This window comes from Lontra canadensis, unplaced genomic scaffold, assembly GCF_010015895.1.
Source record: "Lontra canadensis isolate GAN:19392208 unplaced genomic scaffold, GSC_riverotter_1.0 scaffold23, whole genome shotgun sequence".
Classification (NCBI taxonomy): Eukaryota; Metazoa; Chordata; class Mammalia; order Carnivora; family Mustelidae; genus Lontra; species Lontra canadensis.
The window spans coordinates 14,542,217-14,556,851 of NW_022631017.1; the positions used below are offsets into that span (position 1 = coordinate 14,542,217).

A 14,635-nucleotide genomic window follows, 5' to 3' on the forward strand; every position below is an offset into this window, starting at 1 on the left:
ATATATGTAAATAGATGAAATAATTTTGACTCTTAAAATAACAATTATAAAATATTTATAAAATTATTTCCTCCCTCTGTTCAACAACAAGATATACTACTTAGTATTCTCTATTTGTGCAGATGCCACAGGCCAGGATATTTTATTTTCCTATTCTGTGTTCTCCTTTTATTTTATTCATTTGCCTGCTTTTTCTTCCTGAAACGCCATTCAGACTCTGTACTTTGGCCGGTTGTTGAACATGATTCTAGCATTCTTCTCACATCATGATAAAGCAGCACAGCTAGAATACAAATAGAATTTGAAGTTGGAGGGACCTGGGTTCCAGGTGCTGGTGCCCAAATTCCTGCCTGTGGCTGAGGATGGTCACATGTTTCTTTCTTTCTCTCTCTCTTTTTTTTTTTTTTTAAAAGATTATTTATTTATTTATTTGACAGAGACCACAAATAGGCAGAGAAGCAGGCAGAGAGAGAGGAAGGGAAGCAGGCTCCCCGCCGAGGAGGGAGCTGACATGGGGCTCGATCCCAGGACCCTGAGATCATGACCCGAGCCGAAGGCAGAGGCTTTAACCCACTGAGCCACCCAGGAGCCCCTGGTCACATGTTTCTGAGCAGAAATTTCATCTGCATAAAGGAGTTTGCTTTTATTATTCACAGTGTACCAGATCATGCACTAATCTCTTTACATGGACTATGTCCTTTAATCCTCACACCAACGCTGTGAAATAATTACTAGTCTTATGTTCATTATACAAATGGGGAAACTGAGACAGTGATTACTGTAACATCAGACAACTAACAAGTGGTTGAGTCAGAATTTGACAGGAGTACTCTGATTTCTGACCCATGGCTCCCCTATCCTGACTTCTTAATCACCTCACATTGTAATGCACCATGTCTCTACTAATGGTCATATAACTGTGGCATATAATCAGCAACTACTACAAATACTTGTATTATTTTATAATACTTGACATGCTGTTACTAAAAAATTTAACACAGCTAATCTATCATAGGTGTAAGATACACATCAATCCACAGTTAGCTTCCTTTCCTGTTGACTGGCCTACTGAGTAGTTGTTCACTTTTGTGTAAGGTCAAACCATTCACTGATAAGCACAGGGGTTTACAGTAAACTATACTATATATATATACTATATATATAAACTATACTATATATATAAACTATACTATATACTATATGGAGTCAATATCTGACAGATGAGCTTAGTTTTTTTTTAATAAAGATTTTATTTATTTATTTGACAGACAGAGATCATAAGCAGGCAGAGAAGCAGGTGGGGTGGGGGATAGCAGGCTCCCCGCTGAGCAGAGAGCCTGATGCAGGGCTCCATCCCAGGACCCTGAGATCATGACCTGAGCCTAAAGCAGAGGCTTAACCCACTGAGCCACCCACGCGCCCCACAGATGACCTTAGTTAAAATCATCTAAGATATTATTCCCTTTAACAAATACTTATGAAGCAACTACCATGTTCCAGGCACTGTCATAGGCTCAAGGGTCATGGTAATGAAGACTGACAGGGTCCTCAAACTCATGGGAGTTTACTTTAGTGGGAAGAAACAATAGTGGAAAAGAAAAATGGACAAATATTTGCATTTAATTCCCGCATGCTCCTCTAAAAAGTTATAAGGAACTAAAAATTAAAGCTAGGCAACTGCTTACATTAAGTTTTTCCAAAAAATTTCCTGCAAAAGGAAGACTATGAAAGCAACTCAGGCTGCAGAATTACAGGCACCTGGGTGGCTCAGTCTGTTAAGTGGCTAACTCTTTGTTTTGGCTCAGGCCATGATCTCAGGGTCCTGGGATCAAGCCACCTCAAGCTGTGAGGATTCTCTCCCTCTCCCTTTGCCTCTCACCCCTCTCTCTCTCTCAAATAAATAAATAAATCTTAAAAAAAAGAAAAGGAAAGAGAATTACTGGGTCAGAATTAAAAGAATCATAATGTAAGACTCTTTGGTGAATTTGTTTAGCAGTACTTCATAATTTGCAACATGTACCTGATATAATTTGACGACAAACACTCTATACACGTGTAATTTATCAATGAGTGTATCATTCTGAATGAACATTGTATAAATATTAGTAAAAGCTTTTGTATCCCACAAGATTACTGAAAAGGAAAAAGGAAGGGAATTCATTAAGCTATTTTAGTTCACACAGCTGTGTTTCTTATTTCTAAAGGTAACAATGTCTTATAATAAAATCTAATGAATTTAAACCCTCAAATCATATCACTTTCTATTTTTACTTGTGTTTTTCAGTTTGTTTTCTTTGTTTTAAAGATTTATTTATTTATTTGAGAGAGAGAGAGAGAGAATGAGAGCACAAGCAGGGAGAGTAGCAGATGGAGAGGGAGAAGCAGGCTTCCTGCCGAGCAGGGAGCCGATGCAGGGCTCAATTCCAGGACGCTGGGATCATGACCTGAGCTGAAGAGAGCTGCTCAACTGACTGAGCCACCCAGGCACCTCTGTTTTTCAGTTTTCAAGCCTGAGAACAGTCCTCCACATTTCTTCCTACTAAAGCCCATTAAAGTAATTTTATATTCTGATTCTGGCTATGGGTTCATCAGAGATGCATTCTCTTCTTCCTAGGAAAATTCTGGATAATCAGGACTTTTATATAGACATCTGATAAAAATTACTGCAAGATAGGGGAGGAGTCAAGATGGCGGAGAAATAGCAGGCTGAGACTACTTCAGGTAGCGGGAGATCAGCTAGATAGCTTATCTAAAGATTGCAAACACCTACAAATCCAACGGGAGATCGAAGAGAAGAAGAACAGCAATTCTAGAAACAGAAAATCAACCACTTTCTGAAAGGCAGGACTGGGGGAGAAGTGAATCCAAAGCGACGGGAAGAAGACCGCGGGGGGAGGGGCTGGCTCCAGGCAAGCGGCGGAGCAACGAAGCACAAAATCAGGACTTTTAAAAGTCTGTTCCGCTGAGAGACATCACTCCAGAGGCTTACCGGGGTGAAGCCCATGCGGGGTCAGCGTGGCCTCAGGTCCCGCAGGGTCACAGAAGGATCCGGGGTGTCTGAGTGTCGCAGAGCTTACAGGTATTAGAAGGGGGAAGCCGGCTACAGAGACAGAGCCAAGGAGTGAGCTCTCAGCTCGGGGTTACCTTGAACCGGTCGCAGGCTCAGTCAGCTTGGAGCGCGGCCGGAGGCCAGGGTGACAGGAGTAATTGGGCGCTGTTCTCTGAGGGCGCACTGAGGAGTGGGGCCCCAAGCTCTCGGCTCCCCCGGGCTGGAGATGGAGGGCCACCATCTTCATTACCGTCCTCCGGAACTCTACGGAAAGCGCTCAGGGAACAAAAGCTCCCAAGCGCAAACCCGAGCGGATTACTCAGCCCGGCCCCTGGTAAGGGCGGTGCAACTCCGCCTGGGGCAAAGACACTTGAGAATCACTACAACAGGCCCCTCCCCCAGAAGATCAACAAGAAACCCAGCCAGAACCAAGTTCACCTACCAAGGAGTGCAGTTTCAATACCAAGGAGAGCAGCAGAATTCCAGAGGAGGAGAAAGCAAAGCATGGAACTCATGGCTTTCTCCCCATGATTCTTTAGCCTTGCAGTTAATTCAATTTTTTTTTCTTTTTCAATTTTTTTTTCTCTTCTTCTGCTAAATTTTTTTAACTTTTACCCTTTTCTTTTTTTAACGTTTTTTAACTAGTTTATCTAATATACATATATATATATATATATTTTCCTTTTTATATTTTTTCATTATTGGTTTTCTTTTTTTAATTGTTTCTTTTTTTTTTTTTTTCTCTTTCTGAACCTCTTTTTATCCCCTTTCTCCCCCCTCACGATTTGGGATCTCTTCTGATTTGGCTAAAGCATATTTTCCTGGGGTTGTTGCCACCCTTTTAGTATTTTACTTGCTCCTTCATATACTCTTATCTGGACAAAATGACAAGGCGGAAAAATTCACCACAAAAAAAAGAACAAGAGGCAGTACCAAAGGCTAGGGACCTAATCAATACAGACATTGGTAATATGTCAGATCTAGAGTTCAGAATGACGATTCTCAAGGTTCTAGCCGGGCTCGAAAAAGGCATGGAAGATATTAGAGAAACCCTCTCGGGAGATATAAAAGCCCTTTCTGGAGAAATAAAAGAACTAAAATCTAACCAAGTTGAAATCAAAAAAGCTATTAATGAGGTGCAATCAAAAATGGAGGCTCTCACTGCTAGGATAAATGAGGCAGAAGAAAGAATTAGCGATATAGAAGACCAAATGACAGAGAATAAAGAAGCTGAGCAAAAGAGGGACAAACACCTACTGGACCACAAGGGGAGAATTCGAGAGATAAGTGACACCATAAGACGAAACAACATTAGAATAATTGGGATTCCAGAAGAAGAAGAAAGAGGGGAGCAGAAGGTATATTGGAGAGAATTATTGGAGAGAATTTCCCTAATATGGCAAAGGGAATAAGCATCAAAATCCAGGAGGTTCAGAGAACCCCCCTCAAAATCAATAAGAATAGGTCCACACCCCATCACCTAATAGTAAAATTTACAAGTCTTAGTGACAAAGAGAAAATCCTGAAAGCAGCCCGGGAAAAGAAGTCTGTAACATACAATGGTAAAAATATTAGATTGGCAGCAGACTTATCCACAGAGACCTGGCAGGCCAGAAAGAGCTGGCATGATATATTCAGAGCATTAAACAAGAAAAACATGCAGCCAAGAATACTATATCCAGCTAGGCTATCATTGAAAATAGAAGGAGAGATTAAAAGCTTCCAGGACAAACAAAAACTGAAAGAATTTGCAAACACCAAACCAGCTCTACAGAAAATATTGAAAGGGGTCCTCTAAGCAAAGAGAGAGCCTAAAAGTAGTAGATCAGAAAGGAACAGAAACAATATACAATAACAGTCACCTTACAGGCAATACAATGGCACTAAATTCATGTCTCTCAATAGTTACCCTGAATGGTAATGGGCTAAATGCCCCAATCAAAAGACACAGGGTATCAGAATGGATAAAAAAACAAAACCCATCTATATGTTGCCTACAAGAAACTCATTTGAAACCCGAAGACACCTTCAGATTTAAAGTGAGGGGGTGGAAAAGAATTTACCATGCTAATGGACATCAGAAGAAAGCAGGAGTGGCAATCCTTATATCAGATCAATTAGATGTTAAGCCAAAGACTATAATTAGAGATGAGGAAAGACACTATATCATACTCAAAGGATCTGTCCAACAAGAAGATCTAATAATTTTAAATATCTATGCCCCTAACATGGGAGCAGCCAACTATATAAACCAATTAATAACAAAATCAAAGAAACACATCAACAATAATACAGTAATAGTAGGGGACTTTAACACTCCCCTCACTGAAATGGACAGATCATCCAAGCAAAAGATCAACAAGGAAATAAAGGCCTTAAATGACACACTGGACCAGATGGATATCACAGATATATTCAGAACATTTCATCCCAAAGCAACAGAATACACATTCTTCTCTAGTGCCCATGGAACATTCTCCAGAATAGATCACATCCTCGGTCCTAAATCAGGTCTCAACCGGTATCAAAAGATTGGGATCATTCCCTGCATATTTTCAGACCACAATGCTCTGAAGCTAGAACTCAATCACAAGAGGAAATTTGGAAAGAACCCAAATACATGGAGACTAAACAGCATCCTTCTAAAGAATGAATGGGTCAACCAGGAAATTAAAGAAGAATTGAAAAAATTCATGGAAACAAATGATAATGAAAACACAACGGTTCAAAATCTGTGGGACACAACAAAGGCAGTCCTGAGAGGAAAATATATAGCGGTACAAGGCTTTCTCAAGAAACAAGAAAGGTCTCCGGTACACAGCCTAACCCTACACCTAAAGGAGCTGGAGAAAGAACAAGAAAGAAACCCTAAACCCAGCAGGAGAAGAGAAATCATAAAGATCAGAGCAGAAATCAATGAAATAGAAACCAAAAAAACAATAGAACAAATCAACGAAACTAGGAGCTGGTTCTTTGAAAGAATTAATAAGATTGATAAACCCCTGGCCAGACTTATCAAAAAGAAAAGAGAAAGGACCCAAATAAATAAAATCATGAATGAAAGAAGAGAGATCACAACTAACACCAAAGAAATACAGACAATTATAAGAACATACTATGAGCAACTCTACGCCAACAAATTTGACAATCTGGAGGAAATGGATGCATTCCTAGAGACATATAAACTACCACAACTGAACCAGTTAGAAATAGAAAGCCTGAACAGACCCATAACCAGTAAGGAGATTGAAACAGTCATCAAAAATCTCCAAACAAACAAAAGCCCAGGGCCAGACGGCCTCCCGGGGGAATTCTACCAAACATTTAAAGAAGAACTAATTCCTATTCTCCTCAAACTGTTCCAAAAAATAGAAATGGAAGGAAAACTTCCAAACTCATTTTATGAGGCCAGCATCACCTTGATCCCCAAACCAGACAAGGATCCCATCAAAAAAGAGAACTACAGACCAATATCCTTGATGAACACAGATGCAAAAATTCTCACCAAAATACTAGCCAATAGGATTCAACAGTACATTAAAAGGATTATTCACCACGACCAAGTGGGATTTATTCCAGGGCTGCAAGGTTGGTTCAACATCCACAAATCAATCAATGTGATACAACACATTAATAAAAGAAAGAACAAGAACCATATGATACTCTCCATAGATGCTGCGAAAGCATTTGACAAAGTACAGCATCCCTTCCTGATTAAAACTCTTCAAAGTGTAGGGATAGAGGGCACATACCTCAATATTATCAAAGCCATCTATGAAAAACCCACCGTAAATATTCTCAATGGAGAAAAACTGAAAGCTTTTCCGCTAAGGTCAGGAACACGGCAGGGATGTCCGTTATCACCACTGCTATTCAACAAAGTACTAGAAGTCCTAGCCTCAGCAATCAGACAATAAAAAGAAATTAAAGGCATCCAAATCGGCAAAGAAGAAGTCAAACTATCACTCTTCGCAGATGATATGACACTATATGTGGAAAACCCAAAAGACTCCACTCCAAAACTGCTAGAACCTGTACAGGAATTCATTAAAGTGTCAGGATATAAAATCAATGCACAGAAATCAGTTGCATTTCTCTACACCAACAACAAGACAGAAGAAAGAGAAATTAAGGAGTCAATCCCATTTACAATTGCACCCAAAACTATAAGATACCTAGGAATAAACCTAACCAAAGAGGCTAATAATCTATACTCAGAAAACTATAAAGTACTCATGAAAGAAATTGAGGAGGACACGAAGAAATGGAAAAATGTTCCATGCTCCTGGATTGGAAGAATAAACATTGTGAAAATGTCTATGCTACCTAAAGCTATCTACACATTTAATGCAATTCCTATCAAAGTACCATCCATTTTTTTTCAAAGAAATGTGACAAATAATCCTAAAATTTATATGGAACCAGAAAAGACCTCAAATAGCCAAAGGAATATTGAAGAAGAAAGCCAAAGTTGGTGGCATCACAATTCCGGACTTCAAGCTCTATTACAAAGCTGTCATCATCAAGACAGCATGGTACTGGCACAAAAACAGACACATAGATCAATGGAACAGAATAGAGAGCCCAGAAATAGACCCTCAACTCTATGGTCAACTAATCTTCGACAAAGCAGGAAAGAATGTCCCATGGAAAAAAGACAGCCTCTTCAATAAATGGTGTTGGGAAAATTGGACAGCCACATGCAGAAAAATGAAATTGGATCATTTCCTTACACCACACACGAAAATAGACTCAAAATGGATGAAGGACCTCAATGTGAGAAAGGAATCCATCAAAATCCTTGAGGAGAACACAGGCAGCAACCTCTTCGACCTCAGCCGCAGCAACATCTTCCTAGGAATATCGCCAAAGGCAAGGGAAGCAAGGGCAAAAATGAACTATTGGGATTTTATCAAGATCAAAAGCTTTTGCACAGCAAAGGAAACAGTTTACAAAACCAAAAGACAACTGACAGAATGGGAGAAGATATTTGCAAACGACATATCAGATAAAGGGCTAGTGTCCAGAATCTATAAAGAGCTTAGTAAACTCAACACCCAAAGAACAAATAATCCAATCAAGAAATGGGCAGAAGACATGAACAGACATTTCTGCAAAGAAGACATCCAGATGGCCAACAGACACATGAAAAAGTGCTCCATATCACTCGGCATCAGGGAAATACAAATCAAAACCACAATGAGATACCACCTCACACCGGTCAGAATGGCTAAAATTAACAAGTCCGGAAATGACAGATGCTGGCGAGGATGCGGAGAAAGGGGAACCCTCCTACACTGTTGGTGGGAATGCAAGCTGGTGCAACCACTCTGGAAAACAGCATGGAGGTTCCTCAAAATGTTGAAAATAGAACTACCCTATGACCCAGCAATTGCACTGCTGGGTATTTACCCTAAAGATACAAACGTAGTGATCCGAAGGGGCACGTGCACCCGAATGTTTATAGCAGCAATGTCTACAATAGCCAAACTATGGAAAGAACCTAGATGTCCATCAACAGACGAATGGATAAAGAAGAGGTGGTATATATACACAATGGAATACTATGCAGCCATCAAAAGAAATGAAATCTTGCCATTTGCGATGATGTGGATGGAACTAGAGGGTATCATGCTCAGCGAAATAAGTCAATCAGAGAAAGACAACTATCATATGATCTCCCTGATATGAAGGAGAGGAGATGCAACATGGGGGGTAAAGGGGGTAGGAGAAGAGTAAATGAAGCAATGTGGGATTGGGAGGGAGACAAACCATAAGTGACTCTTAATCTCACAAAACAAACTGAGGGTTGATGGGGGGAGGGGGGTTGGGAGGGTGGGGTGGGGTTATGGACATTGGGGAGGGTATGTGCTATGGTGAGTGCTGTGAAGTGTGTAAACCTGGCGATTCACAGACCTGTACCCCTGGGGATAAAAATATATTATATGGTTATAAAAATTAAAATTTAAAAAAAAATTACTGCAAGATAGAAGACTGAGACATGTCAATAACTATTGGAAATATATCTTTAGCTAGACATCAGTCACATATTGGATACAGTTATTAAACCAGTGACTGATCCAGCAATGTATTCTAGAGCCTAAATTCTGTTTATCTTGCTCTGTAAAATATCGAGAAATGACCTTGCAAAGTACCATGCTCAAGGTCAGTTGCTTTGCCTTTTGAATTTCATGTATCTAACATTCTGGTGAGACTGTCCAAGAAGCAAATCTGGCTTGTTAGTGAATCCATGCAGCTTTCCAGTGATTTCTGTGTCCTTGCCTTTAAAAGCCTTTTCAGGAATGTCATATCACCATTAATAGTACTTAAGAATCATCATATTTTTCTCCTTTTGAAAACTGGAATGATGTTAGAATTCCCATTATTTTACTTCTTTTCATCAAAGTTAAAAATTTTTAATATTTTTTTATTGTTATGTTAGTCACCATACAGTACATCATTAGTTTTTGATGTAGTGTTCCATGGTTTATTGTTTGTAATAACACCCAGTTCTCCATGCAGTCTGTGCCCTCCATCACCAGGCTCACCCATTTCCTACCCCCTCTCTTCTAAAACCCTCAGTTTAGGGGCGCCTGGGTGGCTCAGTGGGTTAAAGCCTCTGCCTTCGGCTCAGATCATGGTCCCAGGGTCCTGGGATCGAGCCCTGCATTCGGGCTCTCTCTCAGAGGGGAGCCTACTTCTCCCTCTCTCTGCCTGACTCTCTGCCTACTTGTGATCTCTGTCTGTCAAATAAATAAATAAAAATCTTAAAAAAAAAATCTTTAAAAAAAAACCAACCCTCAGTTTGGGGGCGCCTGAGTGGCTCAGTGGGTTAAGCCTCTGCCTTTGGCTCAGGTTCTGATCCCAGGGCTCTGGGATCGAGGCCCACATCGGGCTTCTGCTCAGCAGGGAGCCTGCTTCCCCCCACCCCCCTGCCTGTTTCTCTGCCTACTTGTGATCTCTCTCTGTCAAACAAATAAAATCTTTTAAAAAAAATAAAATAAAATAAACCCCTCAGTTTGTTTCCCAGAGTCCATAGTCTCTTATGGTTCATCTTCCACTCCACGATTTCCCCCTCTTCATTTTTCCCTTCCTTCTAATGTCCTTCAATGCTATTCCTTATGTTCTACAAATAAGTGAAACCATATAATAACTGACTTTCTCTGCTTGACTTATTTCACTTAGCATTGTCAAAGGTAAATCTAAATTATTTTGAAAGCTTAATTTGAGAGATCTTTCTATATTCTGGGCTGTATTATGTTATAGGTCAGAAGGCAGATTTAGACACTTTTGGTCACTCTTTATAGATCCTTAGATGAAAAGGACTAAGAAAATAAAAATTATCCCACCATAGCAAATTAATTTTCTATATTGGAAACAGCAAACCATAAAAACAGTCCCTACAGTCAGAAAGACCTGGGACTGAGGGCTGCTTTTGGAGCTAACGGAGTGTGAGATCCCAGGCAAGTCACTTATTCTCTTTGAGCCTCTCTTTTCTCATTTGTAAAAAGGGACGAGGCATTCTTTACAAGGCACTATGAGTCCATGAATAAAAAACATTGCACATGGCATGTGGCAGAAAGTGCTCAGTGGAGAGCTGCTGCCATTACCCACTACACAGTAACTCAGCCTCAATAAACTAAGGTTTAGCTTAGCTTATTTCCACAGGGGTTACTGGAAAATCAGAAACTCCAGAATCCTAATATTCTAAAGTATAGAATGCAAACTGACACATCTGCTCTCACCCTCATGGGAATCCTATTTCTCGATGGCTAAAAATCCTCTTTTGAAATATAGTACCCTGACCAAACTTCCTTTTGGGTTTGATCTACTTTATAGGCTATCTGGATTTTCAAAAGGGAATTTCTACAATCAGGGTTTTAGGTTATTTTTATACATTTCTGATTATGATTTCCATTAAAATAATCTTGTTACATCTAAAGTGAATATATTCATCCCATCAGTATTCATGCAGTGTCTTCTAAGATGTTCTGGAACTTCTGCAGTGACTTAGCCTAAAGACAGAGAGGGGTTAGGGCAGGGAGAGGACAGTATGTCAAGAAGGAGAGCCCCAAACAGCCTATAACACGAAAATCTTCTGTGATTTTTTTTCTAACAGTTAATGTGAATTTTGCAGACTCCTTAATCTTGTGTTTATTTTAAAATAAAATTTCCTTCCTTAAATCTGTAAGTCAGGTTCCATTGCAAGAATATTCTCCATGTATTCTATGGCTAGTCCACTGTCATAGGCGAGTGTCAGTTTGAGAAGAAGATTCAGGCTTCTGGCTATACTGCATACACCTATTTGTTAATATCACAATCAATAAACAAGTGGAAGTTGGAAATTTTGGTTGATTTGGTAAAATATATGGTACAAAGATATATGGTATAAATAAAGTCACATCTAGAATCCAGAAGTGAGTATGACAAATCATGGAAAACTTAGGCTTCAGTACTAATCTCATACTGTCTTGGGTGTCTTAGACTTATAATTTCTTTAAGTTTATCCCTCCTCTTTCTGGTCTCTGGTTTACTACATATATGTGAATTATGAGATAAACTGATAAAGACGGCTAAAATGGATAAAAGAGTTTAATTCAATAAACCATTTTATATGTCTCCTTCTCCCAATCCTTAACATTATGCTCCATATCTCTTTTGGGAAAGGTTTCCTTCAGTCAACAGATTTGATATGATTCATGAGCACAAAGAACCTAACTCTCCCTGAGCAAGAAGGAAAGTGAACGCTTCAAAATTCAAATGCCTAAAAGATTAACTTTCTCCCACTAGACAAGACAGTATTGTAAACAACTCGGAAAATTTTGTTAAATACTTATCGGGTATTTTTTGTAGGCAATTTATTCACTAAAATTTTCTATAAAATGAAAGATTTTAATAGTTCTTAGTTAAGTGAAATAATGGGGCTGACCATCAGAATAACAAGTTTAGTTTATAGCATGGATCTAGCCATAACTTTCTTCTGATGGAGCAGCTACAGAGGCAGAAATTTCCCCTGAAGAAATTTTGTGTTATTTCTTTGCGCAAGACTTACAATTATTTAGAATCAAACTTATACCAAATTTAAGGAATTCTTAAGTCTTATGATTCCAAGGGGCATACAGATCTGATTGACTGCACTGAATTGAAAAAGATCTCTTGGAAAAGGACTTTTATCTTCAGAAATATTTTAATAATATTCTGAGTACTTGATCCTAATTCTTAGATTTTTTTTTTAAAGGAGAATTCTCTGAGCCCTCAAATCAGACACTGCTTTGCTAGCTATTCCTCCAAACTCCCTGACAGCTTTCTACTCAATGACTGTAAGCAAGAAACAAGCAAGTATTAATAACTGTCCTACAACGATGCACTAATTATGTTTAATAATAACGGCTCTGCTACTAACATATATGATTTTATTTATTTATTTGAGAGAGAGAGTGAGTAGGATGAAAGGAGAGAGAGAATCTGAAACACATTCCACTGAGCCCAGGGCCCAATGCAGGTCTTGACCCCACAGCTATGAGATCATGATCTAAGCTAAAACGAAGAGTCCTCAGATGCTTTACTGAATGAGCCACTCAGGCATTCCCAGATGAGACTTTTCAAAGCCATTGTTTAGTAGTGGTTAATGGCCTATACACCTTACCTGTGTTGAAGCTCAGTAGACACCTTTATTTATAAATAGTATTTCAAAGTGCATGTTATATTAGTATTTCGAGGATTAAAAGCATAAAATCCTTTTAACAGATTAAATCGCAACATTAAACAATGTAATTTAGTGTAACATATGTCCTACCAGCTTTTAGTTTCATACTTAAGTAGATATACCTCTTAAGATGAACAAAGTACAAGTTCCTTAGGCCACAAAGACAGGCAAATAACCATCTTGTCTATGTGAATAGGCTGGTTTTACTATGTAGCCCCAGAAGAACCCTCAAGTAGCAATCCAATCTATCACTAATTACTGTCAGAGAGACCAGCTCAGTATCTTTTTAAAGTCAAAATGCAAATCATCACCCTTGGCAGGCACTGATTAACATTCAGATAGAAAATACTGAATGACTCTGTTCAACAAGATAATGAACTTATCTGCACCCGTAAGGATATAATGTTGCTCTAAAACAGACCAAGGCAAATACTAAGATAAAAGTCACTTCTTTCATGGTCTGTGGCATAGAACTCTGGACCTCAGTCAAGTACTCATCCAGGCATTTGAGAAGATCATAAATTGCTTTTTGAGGTCAATTTATTTACATCCTTCCAACAGGTAATCTTACAACTTATTTTCCTGAAAAACAGTGGCATTCTGTATGGATAAAAGAACAGTCTGGATCCTTAAACTTTTGGTGGGAATATAAATTGGTGCAGCCACTGTGGAAAATAGTATGGAGAGGTTCCTCAAAAAAATTAAAAACAAAATACCATACGATCCAGTATTTCCACTTTTGGGTATTTACTGAAAGAAAATGAAAACAACTAATCCAAAATGATACATGGTATGCGTATGCATGTGCGCACGCACACACGCACACACACACACACGAATATTACTCGGCCATGTGCAAGAGGATAAAACCTTGCCATTTGTGACATGAATGGACCTAGAAGGTATGATGCTAAGTAAAATAAGTCAGGTAAATACCATAAATCTTTACAAATACCATATGATTTCATTTATATGTGGAATCTAAAAGACAGAACAAATGAACAAACAAAAACAGAAACAGATTCATAAATACTGAGAATAATCTGGTTGTTGCCAGAGGTGAGGGGGTGGGGGAAATAGGTGAAGGGGATTAAAAAGCATAAGCTTCCAGTTATAAAATAAATAAGTCACAGGAATGAAAAGTACAGCATAGAGAATATAGTCACTAATATTGTAATAACGCTGTATGGTGACAGAAGGTGCCTATTTTTATGTTGCAACCATTGCATAATGAATGGAATTGTGAAATCACCGTATTGTATACTTGAAACTAATGTAACATTGTATGTCAACTATACTTCAAATACAAAGGGGGAAAGAGATAAAGTTACTTTTGCTACCAGTGTCTCTGTTATCTTAAACATAGTGTATTCATTACAATCAAAGGTACAATCCAGGTGGCTTATCAAAGACCACCATCTCAATGTGTTGCTAGGTAAGCACTGGGAATAGGCTAATCATCTATGCTTTGTCATTCTCAAAGCTTGGCCCCTCATATAGAGGTTTCACTTCACCTCAATGAAGAAAAATGCTTTTTAATAGTAATTTTAATATAACTTTGGATTTCACTGAGGTTTTATACAAGAAGTTGTTATCTCAAGAAAATTTCTACATATTCGATAAAATTCATACTGACAACAGTTTTCAATAGTTCCCATCCAAGGATGTAGGTAATCAATACTTCTTTGAGGTGACAGTAAAGAATAGGAAGCACAGAGCTGAATTTAGAAATGCCCAAATATGAAACACTTGATCATTTGTCCTTATGTGAATGATTTTCCTGTACCAGGAGCCACCACAAATCCCTTCTGGAAGCAGGCTAGATAAAAACAAGTGCCTCAACTGCACCTGAACTCCAGATCATTTCCAACTATTTCAAA

The 14,635-nt window shown here is 38.8% G+C and overlaps 1 protein-coding gene across 1 annotated transcript in view; it reads right to left on the reverse strand.

Moving 5' to 3' along the window:
* The window catches only part of MAN1A1 (mannosidase alpha class 1A member 1), a 167,833-nt gene that overhangs the window by 102,024 nt on the left and 51,174 nt on the right, over window positions 1–14,635 (reverse strand). The gene's annotated exons all lie outside the window — the stretch shown is intronic.